Below are 16934 nucleotides of genomic sequence, written 5' to 3' on the forward strand. Positions count from 1 at the left end.
CACATCTGGGGGAGCAGACCCAGGTGTGAACGCCAAATTTATGTGTCAAATATACCTTACACACACACAGCCTGAAAATCTTTCATACACAGTTTTTAGTGTACTTCTTCTGTGACTATCACACATCTATGAGGCCAGGTGTGGGATTTTTCACATGTGGCATTGTAGCAATCTCAAAAAGGGGGGCTTGGAGTTTTTGGTTTCTTTTCTGATTACAGATGTTCAATCTGTATATAAAACTAGATCATTTCAGTGAGTAACTATTGTCTGGCTTCTGATATGTTTGGCACAACAAGGCTAAGTGACATCGTTAGAACTGGTGCTTCCAAGAAGATCCCAGTCTACTGAACCCTGCCAGGCTACCACTAAGATCAGCAAAGTGGTGGCCATCAGTATAAGTCAGAATGGAGGCATCAAGAATTTCCCATCATCAGCTGGGACAGGCTCATTCCCCGCTTCAGCATGATTGCTAAGCACCAAAGGTACTTGCGGTTGTTGGATGGAGAGAGAGAAAATGAGAAAGAGCCAAGGCCTTGGCCACGGCCTCCTGCTCAGAAACCTAGGTTCTCCATGATGAGGGCACATTATGTTTCATCACTCAGTGAGTGAACTCTTGTCCTCAAAGGGCACAAAGCTCAGGGAGTGCACAGATCACTTGAAAACCTCCTTGAAGGCTCTGATAGCTTGTCTGAAATTGCACGAGAAGGTACAGTCACTATAGTTTTAGGTGGTGAAATAGACCTGGCAGGGGCTGCAGTGGAGGAGGCGATGTCTATACTGGAGGTACTGGTGATGAAAGCACTGAGCCTTGGATGCTGGCAATGATGGTAGGATTGAAGGTAGTGGTAGAGAAGGTGGTGGTAGTGGTGGCGGTGGTGTAAGAGTTGATGGCTGGGGTGATGATGCTTGGTGGTGGTCAGAGTGGTGGTAAGGGTGATGTAGCAGTTGATGTTGGTGATGGTGGTGGTGCTGAATATAGTGTTGAGCTTTGGATGACGGCAATGGTGATAGTCTTGGATATGGTGGTAGTGGAGGAGCCAGTGATGTAGGAAGGAGTGGTGGGGATGGTAATAATCGTGGAGGTGCTAGAACAGTAGGTAATGGAGGTGACTACGGTGATGGTAACATTGATGTGATTCTGGTAGGGAGGGGCAGTAGGTAAGGAGGAGATGGTAAGTGGTCAATAGCTTTCACAGAAAAGATTTTCAACTTGAACATTCTGGTCCCAGGCAGTGTTTTCTTTCTTTCTTTTCTCTCTTTCTCTCTTTCTCTCTTTCTCTTTCTTTCTTTCTTTCTTTCTTTCTTTCTTTCTTTCTTTCTTTCTTTCTTTCTTTCTTTCTTTCTTTCTTTCTTTCTTCCTTCCTTCCTTCCTTCCTTCCTTCCTTCCTTCCTTCCTTCCTTCCTTCCTTCCTTCCTTCCTTTCTTTCTTTCTTTCTTTCTTTCTTTCTTTCTTTCTTTCTTTCTTTCTTAGAACAACTCAGCAAAATAAAATTCCAGTTTATTGTTGGACATTGTTTCACACATACATCAAACAAGCCAAATAAATAAATAAATAAATAAACAAATAAATAAATAAATAAATAAATAAAATAAACAGCAACTTCATAGACAGAAAGAAAAGGGAAAAAAATCTTTTTATCTTTGGCCTTTTTAACCATCTCATACAAACCAACTACTTAAAGTACAGCTAGGTACATACACAAAAGTTACTGGAATGCTCGGAATAAGATTGTGTTTTTGTTGTTGTTTTTGCTTTTTTTAACAAGGTTTTTTTTTTTTTTCTCCTTTGAGATTATAATGAACATGGTCACACCACAAGTAAAGTCTGAAGTAGGACAGAGAGCGCTCTGAAGGCTGGTTTGGTCACCCGTTATCATTAAAAATGGCTGACCCCTAACAATATGTACAAAAATATAAAATGTAAATAAAAAATACAAACACATTTTCCTTTTAAAGTATTTTTAAGAAAAAAAGCAGGGCCTGGGAAGTTCTGGTTCTTTTTTCCTCCCATGTTGCCAATTCATGTTGTAGTTTTGGTGGGGTGGTGGAAAGCCCTTGTCATATCTGTGGGTGGCATTGCCCACTGCGGGCGGGCAGGGCCTGCTTCTCTACTCGAAGGTGACCACGTTTAAATTCTGAGACCGGAAGTGGAGGGTGAATAGGTCATGGTGCATAAGGTTACGTTTCCTTTTGCTGCCTAGTCATCCTTCTCGGTCTTCTTCTTCTTGGTGTCCACATCTTCAGCCACCTGCTTGCCCGTAGGAGCCTCAGCTTCCACATCTTCATCTCCATCCTCTTCCTCATCGTCACCTTCCTCCTCCTCCTCCTCCTCCTCTTCCTCTCCACCTTCTTCCTCTTCTTCATCTACCTCATTGTCAGCCTCCTGCTCCCCATTTTCCTTATTTTGAGCATTCCCATTGGCAGGTACATCTCTTCCATTCTCTGCCTCCTCCACAACTTCCTTCTTCTCCTTCAAGACCTTGGTGGTGATCTTGGAGCTGGTGTCCGCGTCTAACATGGAGGGGCACGCCGGTGGTCCAATACCGCGAGTGAGGGAATTAAAGTCGAGTTCGAGGACTCTGGCGAGAGAGCTGCAGGACTCCGCTGGAGGAGGCGGTGGGCAGCAAAGGTGGCTGCAGCGAGCGCAGAGCACAACCCGGGAACAATGCAAAGATGGCTTTTCGGAGCAGCCAGTGGGGCCAGGCAGTGTTTTCTACTAGATGAGAGACAATTTAGAGTAGACCAAAAGCACAAGATTTGAATAAGGTCAGTTTCTACTTACAACAACTGGAAAAAAGCCAGTATGTTTTAGAGTCTGACTCACGTTGGCTGATGTTATAAAGGTAATTTATTGACTCATACCTGCACGGTTCCAGAGTGAGAAAAGGGGCCTCAGGCATAGCTGGATCCCGGAGCTCAGGCAACATATCAGAATACCGAGTCTGTTTTCTTCATCCCAGGGTTTATTTTTAGACATACGCTCCCCATTGGATGGCAAAGAAGGTCTTTAGCAATGGTCACAGTTAGTTTTCTAATGTCGAACAACATTCGACAGAAATCTAAACATAACCTGAGAAGAAGAAATCTCAACTGGGGAATTGCCTCCATCTGATTGGCGTGGTAGTATGTCTATGTGGGTATTTTCTTGATTGACAATAATATGGGAGGGCCTAGCCCACTGTGGGTAGCATCACACCTAGGCAGCCGGGCCTGGCGTATATAAGAAAGCAGGCTGAGCAAGCCAAGGGAAGCAAGCCAGTTAGCAGAGTTTCCCCAAGGTCTCTCTGCTTCAGTTCCTGCCTCCAGGTTGCTGCACTGAGATCCTGCCCTGCTTCCTTCAGTGACGTATGGGGGATCTGGGAGTTTTCAAAGGAAATAAACACTTTTCTCCCTGCGTTGGTTTTGGTAAGTGTTTCGCTACAACAACAGAAAAGCGAATTAGGACAGGAATGTTTTTGGCTTATTTAGTCTGTATGCCAGGGTATTCTAAAGAAGGTTGAGACCTAGAAACCCAGAAAGGGCTCAGGAAAGATTTACCTACCTGACTCCTGTCACATGCGTCTCTTGGTCAATTGTTCTGACTCAGGTTCAAATGAATCAGCTAGGCTTGGGCCACATGATTTCCAGACTGGAAGAGTAAGGTAAACGCTGATCTCATTGGAATGACAGGAAACAGAAGCAGGTGAGGGTGATTCCTCAAGTAATTGTGTAATGTTTGTCTAGATGGGGAAAGAGAAGACGTGGCAAGGAAAAAGGGTGTGGCTCCAGGTAAGAGTTTAGGGATAACAGAATAGATATAATCACATCTTTCCTAAAATGACCTCTATCTACATGTGACCAGATTAAAAGTCTGCAGTTGCCTGTCAGTGGTGAGGTTACTGGTAACATTGATCCTTTCTTCTTTCCGATGGATAGCAATCGGCAGCCAACCTGGTTGGACTCCTACTCCTTCTGATTCCAGGGAGAGGGCTCTAACGGTCCAACTCAATGGCTCTCAGTGGTATTGTAGGTCGCTAAAAAATTAGACCTTACATCTTCCTGATACCCACTGGCTTCCACAGAGTATCTGATTGTACGGTCACTGCTTGTGCTGGCTAGTTTTATGTCAACTTGATACAAATGAGTCATTTGGAAAACGGGGAACCTCAAATGAGACAACGCAGCCAGCAGATTGGGCCTGTGAGCAAGATGGTAATGCATCTTTTTTAGTTAGTAAGTGATGTGGGAGATGCTTGTTTAATGTGGGTGATTCCACCTCTGGACTGGTGGTCCTGGATTGTGTGAGAAAGAAGACTCAGCAAGCCATGGAGAGCAGGGCAGGAATCAATATTCCTTCACATCTTCTGCTCCAATTCCAAGCTCCTGCTCCAAGTTCCTGCCCTGGCTTCCATTGATGACATACTTACAAGCTATAAGATGAAATAAACCCTTTCCTCCCAAAGTTGTTTTTAGTCACAGCCAAGGCTATCTGTCTGACATAGCTTACATCACTATTCTGGATTTTTGTTTTGTTTGTTTGTTTTCATTAGTAACTTGAGTATTCCTGCAAATATTTTTGCTGGTCAATTAATTTTATGTTTTATTGTGAAAAACCCCATCGACTTTTTAACGGAAAGCACAAAACGCTTTATGTCCTAAGGCTTTGAAAAAAATCCTTCCTCGTGGTTTAAATATGAAACGCCAACCTCTGCCTCAACCCATAAGCTCCTTGTTGGAAAGTCTGCCCTCAAATGGGGGTAATCCTTAAGGCCTCACTAAAGAAAGTGGGTTTCTCGGGATGGGTCTTTAGGTTTCTCAGACCTAACCAACTTGCTCTATGGTCTCTGCTTCCTGACATTTGTACATGTGACCAGTTGTGCCACATTCTTGCCTCTGTGTCTTCCTCACCATGTTGGTGGTGCGCGTGTGTGTGTGTGTGTGTGTGTGTGTGTGTGTGTGTGTGTGTGTGTGGTGGGGGGTATCCACTCAAATTGTAAGCTTAAATTAACCCTTCTTCTCTTACATTATCTCTTGTCATGTATTATGATCCTGCAATGAGAGGAGTTATTGGCAGCGCCCCATATACATCCCGTGCCCCCCCCCCAGCATCCCTCTCACAACCTCTGCCCAGAACTTGATAACTTCTGTGTTCTTGCCTACTTCTGTCAACCCACCGCCTTGAAAACTGTCCCCTAAGCTAGACTTCAGGACTCATATGCAGTGGAAATGTCCCTGTTCATTCTCCTTTAGGAAGACTCTTCATTGCAGGGACCAATATATTCTGCTTTGCCTTAAAAGGTTCTTAGTAGAACAAGTGGGTACAGCTCAGGTGGAGTGTTTGCGGGGCATGCAGGAGGCCCTGGGTTCTAGCACTGGGACTGGAGTGGGGGGAAGCAGATGTAATTATGGGAGCCTGGGTTCAACATCTCCAATAAGAAGCTCGAGAATGCTACATCTTAGAGTACTGCAGCCTCGCCTCAGAGAATCCACATCCAAGACAGGACACCTGCTTCGACTGTGGGGCTTACAGAAGTAGAAGCATATGGAGTTCCTTGGAAATCTACTCTTTGGGAGTCTCAAAACAATTCAATGATGTGCATGACAGTGTTAGGTGATCTACTCTCCACGAACACTTGGTGAGTGTCTTTCTCAATGTCCAGACTAACACCTCGTCAAGGCAGGCACCACGTCTTCATGGCCTTCTATCTCTGGCTTCTAGAAAGTGCCAGGTACTGGGTACTCAGTTTTGGCTGAGTGTGGGCATCTGGATAGCAGTATTGAATCTTGGCTTTCTGTGTGTCTTTGGGAAGCACAATTCTCTCTCCAGACCTCAGTCCCCCCCCACCCCCCTTGAATTCATGGATCTGCTCACAATCACAGTCATGGAGGCCAGGAGTTCTAAGGGGGTTCATGGCAACTACTCTGAGGTCTCAGATCTTGAAGTAATAAAAGAGAGAGAGGCCAGGGACCTCCTGCTGCCTCTGCTTACCCACACAAAGTGTTATCTTTACCTAATTTCTTATTTCCCTTGAGGGATGGTGGCATGGGTGGTTGAGAATTCTTTGAGTGGTCTTCAGTAGCATATGGTTGGCAGAGACCCTGGGCCACTTTCTGTTTTCCTTCTGGTCATGACTGAAGTCTTTCAGGTTCTAGCACAGTCTGCTTTCTAGAAAGGAGTACATGGGCCTCTATACCACTCACTGTAGGGGGTTTCAGTCTCTGATGTACTTGCAGAGACTTTTGGGAGCATGACTTTCTATTAGGAAACACAGGCTGGCACGTTCCAATCTCATCAGTGACTTCTAACCTTTCTCCATGAACAAGGGTAAGATAAATGCCTTCTCTATTGTTTGATTTCCCTGTCTGCAAAGTGGACATAGTGCCAGTAGCTACTTTGTTGGGTTATCTTAGTCTGTTTTTTTTTTCTGTTATAAAATTTCAGAGACTGAGTAATTTATGAAAAGCAGAAGTATCTGTGACTTATGTTTCTGTAGATTGTTGGTAAGTCTGAAGGCAGGGCACTGATGTCTGATAGGCATCTGGTGAGGGCATGTCCTTGCATCAGCACATGGCCTTATCACTTGTCAGACACACCTGGATCGTTTTCTTATAAAGCTACTCATGCTGTCACAGGAACCCCTCCCATGACCTCATCTCATCCTCATCACTTCCCAAAGACCCTGAATGATAGAACTAGGCAGCAAGGCCTCACAGAAACGCAACATGCAGCAGGTCTCAAGTGGGAGGTTTACTAGACAAGAATAGAGGCAGCCTCTGGGAGAGGGAGGAAAGAAGAAGGGAGACTGGGTCAGGGAGAATGTGACTTTTATTGGGGCTGTGGCACATGTGCAAAGGAGAGACACCTTTGCCTCTTGGGCCTCTAGAGATTGTGTGTTTCATAGCTGGGTGGCTTGAAAGCTGACCGTAAAGATGTCTGATGGTCGTGGAGTCACTTCTAGCTGTCCATGGATGTGCCTGATCGCCAACTCCTAATAGCATCTAAACATGAGTCTGAGTTAAAATGTTGTTGTTGTTGTTGATGATGATGATGACGACTATGACAATGTTTCAGGACAGGCTGGTCTGGGACTCACTATGTAGAATATGCCAGCTTTTAAACTGTGGCCATCTTCCTGCCTCAGTCCTCCACAATTACAAACATGTAATCATCGTCAAGTACAGACAGCCTAACTTTTCAAACAGATGTTTGGGGTGGCAATGGTTACATGATTATATGCCTGTGTTGAAATTACTAAAATTGTGACCCCCAAAGTCACTACTTTTACCTGTGGAGGCTGAATAAATGTTGCTTCCTCTGCCTTCACCCACCATCCTGGGGACATGAATACAAAGTGCTGTGCATAGAACCTCACTCAGAAACCCCTCAACATAAGTAAGACATACCCCAAGCCATTCCTGGTCTCTACACCAAGGCCCAAAGCCAACGAGGGCTTAGAATTAGAACCTCAGTGTGCAGAGCTATTTAACAACTCCAGGGAGGTACTTAAAGAGATTTAAACACACATTTCCTAGTTATTCTGAGGTGGGGCTATAATTGCTGTCCTTTCCAAATAAATCCTTCAGATTAAATGGATATTGAGTGTGGAAGTTTAAGGATGCTTGTGGCACGCGAGCCTTGTCAAAGTTCAGGGTGAGTCGAGCCTAGATTAACAGGAGGAAGTTGGCAAGCGTTGTGCAGGAGTCTTAGTCTTAACGCTATCATTTGGAGCTGTTGGGTGTTTATATTTTGGGCAGAGAAAAATTCAGGCCAGATAAGGCAGCGTGGAAGAGCTCTCAGGAGGTGGGAATCTTGGCTTGGCAACAAAGGGTCATAATCGCTGGGAGTCCTTTCTCCTGTTTGAACTTCCCTCTTGTCACCTGATCTCCTACATGGACGGAGCAGAACCTCAGCATCTCTAAAGCTCCTTCCTTTCTGGCTCACACACTTGCCTCTTCCTTCTGCTCCTGGAGATACAGGTGCCAACTCCTCCGGCGCTGGCTGGAACCGAGCCTATGTCTTGAAGGCGCAGAGTGATTTCCCCAAAGCAATCTCAAGTCTGCCTTGAACTTGACGAGCAGCTTTTACCCATCTGCCTTCCCAAAAGGAATTTATCTGAGAAAACTGTGTACAAAAGTCAACAGGCTCCGCAGAGCATCCTAGAAATGTGCCCAGAGGTGCCATTAGGATGCTGGAATTATGAGGTGAGTGGGGAGAAGCCAAAAATCAGGAAGCCACTTCAGCAGAGAGTATAAACATAAATATCTCCAAGCAGGCCCCAGCCCCGGGTTTTTATGTTGATGTGCTAATATGTTATCCACTGAGGGTTTATTCACGCCGTTTTGAATGCCCTGCAATTCATTTATCTGCATAAGGAAGAGGTGCTAACAGGACACTGCCTCATGAACAGAGTCCCTGTGTGATCCCCACTGCTGTTTATAATCCCACATACCCAGATCTATAATTCATGAGCTGATGGCCGAGTGGCAGTTTCCATAAAGGCCATGCCGGGTACCCAGTCGTTAACGCGCTCACTGTCATGCATGGAATCGAAATAAGCCCTCTCCCCTTCTATCCATCACAGCACCACCGACGTGTGGGCAATGATATTATCCAAATATTATTAAAACTTTGAACCCTGTCCTCATAAATTATGGCCGAATGGCTGCGTGGCCATTAGAAGAGAGCGATGTATGGGCTTCGGTTGCTGCCGAGTAATTATGTGCTTAAAAGGAAGCGTGGCTGAGCATTCTCCCAGCAAAAAAAAAAAAAAAAAGGAGGCTCTCAGATCATTTGTTATTGCTGTGGCGCTCGAAGTTGGACGCTCAGGCAGGTCAAGTCAACCTTACAGCAGGACAATTATCTGTCTAGAGAGACCAAACATCTGTTATTAAGTATGTACAGGCATCAAGGCAACATGCTACAAATCTTGTCCACTTCAAACACTTGGCATATTCCACACAACATCCCCCTTCAAGTTTGGTTCCTGAAGCAGGCAGCTTTGAAATACACCCTATCTTCCCTCCCCCACCCCCTGGCTTTAATATAGCCCACAGCTGCTAAAGATGCTGTTGGAACTGTGGAAGAGCCTTGCTATCTCTTTCTGGCTCTTTAGGTAATAATAATAATTTTTGTTAGTCTCCCCCCCCTCCCACCCTGTAACTTTCTTTGGCATTTATTACTTATTCAAGGAGTATTGCTAGGGCGGAGATAAGGAACTGTTTGAAAGAACAAGGTCAGCCCATGTTTATGTTAGCAGCCAAGTGTCTCTTTTAGTTCCTGTGTCTGTAACAGCTTGGAGGACGGTGGTGCAGTGCTCAGGACAGAGAAGGTTCTGTTGGGATTATGCAGCAGGGGGGAAATGGAGTTTGGCATGCTGGAAAGTGGCATGCTAGAAACCAGGTAGAAGGAAATGGAGAGGGTGGCAGGAACCAAGGCAGAGAAGTGGGCGGGAAGAGAGCAAGGCTATCTTGGAGGGAGTGGTGGGGGATGTCTTAGCAGGTAACATTGTAACCATTCCGGCAGAACATTTCCAGACAAGAATCAGCAGAGTATAATTTCCTTCCTATGAAGAAGCAGAGAGGAGAGTAGGCCACGCCTGTGGAGGAGGATGAGCCGGATTCTTCTTTGGGGAACGATGCATAGTAATAACAGATTGGATGCCTTTCTTCCCTAACAGACTGGGCTCTCCAGCTCTTGGAAGGCCCTGCAATCTGAGCATCTTAAAGATATATGAGGTCTGGGTTCTCTTCAAAGTACTCTGGGGTAGAGTGGGACAGGCGGGGCTGAAGATGAAAAGAAAATGGCCCTAGCTAATCACTGGTGAAGCCAAGGAAGGGGTACGGGGGCTCACTGGACATCCCTCCACACGTCTGATCATATCTGAAAAATTTCCATAGTTAAAAGTAATCTGAAGAAGCGGGCCTCCCTTCCTCGTGCATGACCAGCAGAGCCGGCAGACTGTATCATCCCAGCATCCAGGTCTGTGAATATAAACCAGAACACAGCAGTCAAGATGGACTAGTTGGCTGAGTTGATGAAACTCTCTGCTCTAATCCATCCCATATACACATTCTCTGAAAAACAATTTTTGAGCCTTGTTTGTTTCCCGAAGGCCTCCCTGGCTCAACAGCATGAAGGAACCAGAAGACAATAGATTAGTCACTTTGCTTGTTGATTTGACAGTATGCTGACAGAAACACATTACGGGAGGAGAGAATGATGCTAGTTCACACTTTGAGAAGGGCTGAAGTCATTGTGACTTAGCTCTGTTGTCTCTGGGGTCTCGGGGAAGCAGACAAGTATGACTGCTCACCTCATGGCAGGCAGGAAGCAGAGGAGAGGAGATGTAGGAAGGACCAAGGGACATACAGCTCCCAAGGACACACCCCCGCTAACCTACTCCTTCTAAAGATGCTCTGCCTCATACCGTTTATCATAGTATAAATCCATCTATGCATGAGTCTGTTTGTTAGGTGAAGACATGCATGATCTAATTGTCTTTGGCAACAAAGTTATACTTCTGCCCAGGTGTGTGCTCTATAATTCAAGCATTTCTAAATCTGATCAAACAAACTAATTCAGATTAACCATCATGCACCTCATCAGCAATTCCCTTGTTTAACACTGTGCTGTATATCAACATGTTCTTTCCTACTATACAGAGATGCTCTACTGACCAAATGCCATGCCGCTGTTGTCTCTGCCGTTCTGTCCCCTACAGACATCTGATTCAGGCTCTCAGTCCAGGCAGTTAGGAGTATGGCCAGTTTGCTAATACAAACTTCCTGGTGGAGCTAGCAGCTGGAGGGGTGTCAGAATGTGCACTTTCCCTAAAAAACAACCAGGCTTTCCTTGATGGGTTAAGAGAAAGCTTATCTTCTCTGAGAGATGGGTTGTTAGGTCATGAATTGGGCTTTGGGGGACAAATGGACAGAGACCTCAGTAAATGACATCTCCATGGTGCAGAGCTCAGACAGTGAATCATTGGGTACAGCCTGGGCCCTGTGGCCAGCTTTTCCATGGAGAACTGCTCTTTGTTATGGCCCCAGAAAAGTTCTGTCCCTTAAAGTCTTCTGCCCCAACCCTTCCTCTGATTTATTGCTTCTGTTTTTGAGTCAAGATAAAATATTTCCAGCTCTGTTTTCTTAAAACCACAGCGTTCATGCCTACCTTTCCCATTTGCTAGCTTGACTGCAAGGGAAAAGCCAACCTAGTGAGAGTTCTGCTTGCATGAAGCTGATCTGGCTGGTGTTTGACCTCTTATTTCCATATTACTCCAGAAAACAGCCAGTTCATGGAGGCTGGGCTGATTTGATCTATGCTGGGTCAATGTTTTAGACATGCCCTTGTGCCAAGAGGTCTTTGTCTGCAGAGAGAAGAACACAACTGCACTCTATGGGGCAAGAGGAACCATCTAAATATGCTTGCTTCTTAAACAAATATCAGGAGAAAGGAAGTATTGAGGATGGGGCACCAAGGGCTGATTGGTGATCAAAACGATCCCAAGCTCACTCTACACTCCCCTGTCTGGAGTCACATTTTCTCAGATGGTAGAGTCCTTCAGGCAAATAGATGGGTGTAATGCTGAATCCCAAGGCCTCCCTCGAGTCATTTTTTGTATCTTCTTTCCAGATATCAGACATGAACCGGGTGTAGCTGGCCTTCTGAAGCCACCACACTCCTGGTAGGAAATCTCTATGGGGCATCTGGTGGATATCTATTTAAGATTCATTGCATGGGTTGTTGAGGTTAGTTCTAAATATTCAGGCTGTGTATCTGCTGTTTCTAGCTCTCCATCTGCTTTCTTTACCTGAGAATCAGTCACTTAGCCCACAAGCTAATGTCTAGCACACACTCTGGGTCAGATGTTGCCTAGGTGATGGCCCAGAAGTGATAAATTAGACATTGTTGAACCCAAGTTAGGGTTTTACTGCTGTGAACAGATACCATGACCAAGGCAACTCTTATAAGGATAACATTTAATTGGGGCTGGCTTCTAGATTCAGAGGTTCAATCCATTATCATCAAGATGGGAGCATGGCAGCATCCAGGCAAGCATGGTGCAGGAGGAGCTGAGAGTTTTACATCTTCATCTAAAGGCCTCTAGGAGAAGACTAGATTCCAGGCATAGAGGACAAGGGTATTAAAACCCATGCACACAGGGACACACCTATTCCAACAAGGTCACACCTACTTCAACCAGGCTACACCTTTTAATAATGCCACTCCCTATGCCACACATATTCAAACCACCACAGCAAGGCACTGGAGAGCTGAGTGTGAAGATGATTGTTAGAGTCAGGGCAGCTTCGTGCTATGGGTGTATAGAACAGCCTCTGCACATTTGTTTTCATTACATAAACACCATGTAGTGGAACTAGGGAGGACATCGCCTTCAAAACTTCCTTTTCTACATAGTGTAATTTCCTTGTTGTATGGCTATAAAGTGTAGAATGAGCTAGGAGTGAGCTGTGCATCTATGCAGGGCCTCTCCAAGAACATTGCAAATGCTTTTTTTTTTTTTAAATGGCTCCTTTTGTTAAGCAAATGGTTCCTCTTGCTGCCTGCTAAGGCTATCCTGTCCACATTGGTCACCTGGTATCTATCTCAAGGGTATTCCTGGTTTTCAATCACAAAGACCCTCCACCTGGGGGGTTACCCTGATCTGGGGTTCAGTGAAGGAGGAGTATACTGCTGTCATCTTTCTAGCTGTGAGGTGGGATTTACAAACACAGGGACTTCCCCTGAACCTGAATGGCACTCTATTCTCCAAAATCATTCCAGTTTCCACTAGAATTATAAAATCTGGTTCGCTACCTTGTCACATCCCTTGGGGGATTCCAGAACAGGGAGATCTCCTGGGTTCCAGGTGCTCAGACAGGGAGAGCTCCAGAGACCAGCACAGCAGTGACAAATGTCACCAAATTCATTAAGTAGCCTAGAAGAGAGCAGCTGGGATTATCTTTAATTTTGCTGCAAAAGAGGAAAGAGACAGTACTACAAAGGAATGGGAAAGTGATTAAAATATCAGGACTTAAAGGTCATTGGGACAATCTTCTATCTAGGTTTATGTCTAACTAGGCCATGGAAACCCAGACAAAGAGGTCCTAGAAGGTGGCTCTCCTTTCTCTTCCCTGACCACCTTTCCTGAGATGTGTGTTGCTATGTATTCCAGGATGATCTTGAACTCCCGTCCTCCTGCCCTCATTTGAGGATTATAGTGTGGACCATGGTGCCTGGCCACTGGCTGATGCTTTTCTCTGCAAGCTGTTTTCCTTTTTGCCTCATATACGAAAGTCTTAAAAAAACCCCAGTGCCTCAGAACAAGTTCTGTATCTGGAGAGAGGGCTTGGGCATTGGTCTATCTTCCAACACCATAGCAAACCCTAGAACTAATTGATTCACAGAGACTCTGGGCTCATGGTTTGTGAGGTTCCAGACCACTGTCTTCTTGCTTTGGGCCTGTGGTGAGACAGCTCATTGTGGACAGAGTAGAAGACAGAAAGAGTAGGTGGCTAGGATGCCACAGTCCTCTTGGGACATGCTCCCAATGACCCCAGAACCTTCTACCACGTCCCACCTCTTGAAGTATCCACCACCTTAATTGTGCCCAAGACTTTGGAGAACATTCAAGATTTAAACTCTAATAATCTGTGGAGAAGTAATTTTTAAAAATGGGTTTAGGACAGGCACTAATCAAACCTTGCTGGTATCTAAAGAGGAAACAAGTAACCACGTATACCCCAAAGGAAAGACTGTTACTCCTCAATTTATGCTGTTTGTTTCAGCAGCTGGAACTGTCTAAGTCCCTTGGACTTAGAACATGTACTTTGCCTGGGTATCAAATACTTAGGACTGGTTGGATATGAATTTGAAAATGAGCATAGCTAAGGATGGGATTTTTATTGTTGTTGTTGTTGGTGGTGGTGATGGTTGCTGTCCTGGACCTGAGAGTCTGGCCGAGATAGCTATTCAGTCTGTGACATTCTGAAGGGTAGCACCACCTGGAGTGAGGAATTGTCCAGTGTTCATAACCAATGTCCCCAGGGTGAGGAAGGTGACCGGAACTGGAGTTTTCACTTGTCATCTCCCATCCCTTTCTCCTTTTCTTTTTCTGTGAGGTAGATGCCTCATCTCCCATTAGAACTTCTGTGGTGATGTTGGCGATGCATGCTTGTAATCTCAACACTCAGGAGACTGAAGCTGAACAGTTGAGAGTTCAGGGACAGCCTGGAATCTATAGTTAGAACTTTTACTACTCAGAAAGAAACTCCTATGGTCTATGACTTTTTATTTTACCAAGTCTATAAGCAGATGAGAGATGCTTTAGAGTGTGCATTGCCTAGTCTGATGACATCAGTTCTATCCCCAGGACCTTTATGGTGGAAAGAAAGAACCACTGTTCTTTGATCTCCATATACATGTCTTGACATATGTGCCCCCAACATTCTAGATACATATAATTTTAAGAATTGAAAGAAAGAAAGGAAGGAAGGAATGATGAAGGAAAAAGAGAGAGAGAGAGAAGGAAAGAAAGAAAGAAAGGAAGGAAGGAAGAAAGGAAGAGAAAGAAAGGAAGAAAGAAAGAAAGAAAGAAAGAAAGAAAGGAAGAAAGGAAGGAAGGAAGGAAGAAAGGAAGAGAAAGAAAGGAAGAAAGAAAGAAAGGAAGGAAGAAAGGAAGGAAGGAAGGAAGGAAGGAAGAGAAAGAAAGGAAGAAAGAAAGAAAGGAAGGAAGAAAGGAAGGAAGGAAGAAAGGAAGAGAAAGAAAGGAAGAAAGAAAGAAAGGAAGGAAGAAAGGAAGGAAGGAAGGAAGAAAGGAAGAGAAAGAAAGGAAGAAAGAAATGCCCAGATGAGGTGGTGGAATGAGGGGATTTGGAAGGTTGTGGGTTCAGGATTCTAGTGTAGCTGGCATGGTGTGGCTGATCACGCTTTGTTGCCCATTTCTGGAGGGAGGCAGCAGGACTGTCTGTGGATCAAGGATTCTAGAGCCTGTAGGCCTTGAGAAGCCTTCAATTTGTCTCTTCTCAACAATCCAGTCATGAGAGCCCAGAGACCTGAGCAATGTTGAATAGGGGCTCCAGGATCTGTCCTGAAGACAAGGTCCCTGAATCTCCCCACTCAGAGACAGCCATGATGGGTACCAGTTTGCTTCCCTGGGCAGAGCAGAAGCAGTAGACCATGCCCCACTCCACATCTGCACAGCTGATCTCTGATGAGGCCTCATCAACAGGTCAGCAGCAATGTAGAGACTGCATGTTTGAGGAGGTCACTTAGGGAAATCTGAGTGATGCCCTGACTCTGTCTCCTTCAGTTTCCTTTTCTTGTAAAGATGCTACCAGAAGTCAAGGGAAGTGGGTGAACCTCTTAGCAGAAGGTCCAGCTGTGAGTAAGCATTTGATGGTGATAGTGACAACACTCAGGGAGTTATCCGTCCAGTTCATCCCTCTCTGGCCCGAGCAGAGATCATCCACTTGTCTGTGTGATGTCTTCTCACTGCCTACAGCATGTGCGCTGCATCATCAGGCCCGTTGTGAGGGACTGGCTCATGATTTAGGCTCTCTGGAGAGGTTGGGCTGGGAGGACAGGGAGAAGGAAGCCAGGCAGCCTTCCCTACCACTCTGATAATTGGCAAGCCGCAGGTACCTCCTCAGTCTATCTCTGCTTCCTTGATAATAGATGATCTAATCTGTCTCTCTACAGCACTCCTTTCTACGAGCAGCTGACAGAGATGGAGTGCTCCCATCCTTCACCCAGAGGAAGCATGACTTCCCAAGGCACTCTCACTGTCTTGCCGCAGCCCAAGGGTGGCACCCTGGGAGGTTGCCGCCAGATGCTCTCAGGTGTTGCTGCCAGTGACTGGTGGCTGGAGAAACCAACGGCAGCATCTCTCATCAAGTTGTTCCCCTAAGCTCCCCATGTAGTGATCCTACCTCACCCAGTGAAAATTCCTACTGGCAACATCCTCCCTCTGGCTCTTAAAACTCTTACACGTAAGACTATTGGAATATGTCCAGCATTTGAAAAACCCATAGGAAGTGTTTTCATAAATATTACAATACCCAGTATTTAGTTTAGGATAGAAAATAGATTGGGTACAAGGCACAGGTCTCTCTATAATCACCACCCCGGGGAAACTGAGGCAGGCATCTTATAGGTTTGAGGACAGCCTGGACAGAGATGATGTAGCTCAGATATAGAGTGTTTGCCTTTGGAGGTGTGAGGGTAGGGATGGGGAGAGAAAAGACCGAATTCAGATCAAGCCTTAGATCTTTTGACTGGCTCCTACCTCCCTGCTTTTTTAGATAGCGGTAGCTATCTAAGTATTCTTTCATGCCTTTGTATTTGCTTTTCTGTTTACACCCCTGTCCTTCCTCGGAGTCTCTCACAAGCGCTCCATCCCTTCAGTTCTGGGTCTGAAGCATTCACAGTGCACTCTAGTTCAGTCTAGTTGGATGGCTGCAGTTCAGTTGGATGGCTGCCTGGTGTTCTAGAACATCGGGGTTCCTACGCACTGTCTTCTTCATGGTTCCAGGCTTAGTGTGTGTGTGCTGATTACTTTAGTATCGCTGATAAAACAAAACAAAACAAAACAACAACAACAAAAACCTGACAGAAATACTTAAGGGAAGAAAGGTTTACTTTGGTCTGTGGTTTCTGAGGGTTCAGCTCTGCTCACTTGGCCCCATGTGCCTGGCAGAGTATTACACAGGAAGGATGTTGCAGAGACTCCTCTATTCACAGCATGACTGACAGCAAACCGTGTACCAGGCACTAAGGGCTGGCCTGCCTCTAGTGATGCTCTCCTGACAGCCAGCCATCTCCTAAAGGTTCTATATGCCTCCAAGATATTATCACCTGTGTGCAGGAAGATAAGGAGTGCCCTAAAGTGTGCTTTAGGTTTCTGGTGCCAGGAAGGTCCTGACTGATGAACGACTTTGTCATTTGAGACATAAAC

General features: G+C 45.5%; 1 pseudogene; it reads right to left on the reverse strand.

Annotated features, from left to right (window-relative positions):
* Nucleotides 1-1734: 1734 nt before the first annotated feature.
* On the reverse strand, nucleotides 1735-3560 carry Gm6625 (annotated as a pseudogene).
* Between the last annotated feature and the right edge of the window lie 13374 nt (nucleotides 3561-16934).

This window comes from Mus musculus, chromosome 8 (genome assembly GCF_000001635.26).
Source record: "Mus musculus strain C57BL/6J chromosome 8, GRCm38.p6 C57BL/6J".
NCBI classification, from domain to species: Eukaryota; Metazoa; Chordata; class Mammalia; order Rodentia; family Muridae; genus Mus; species Mus musculus.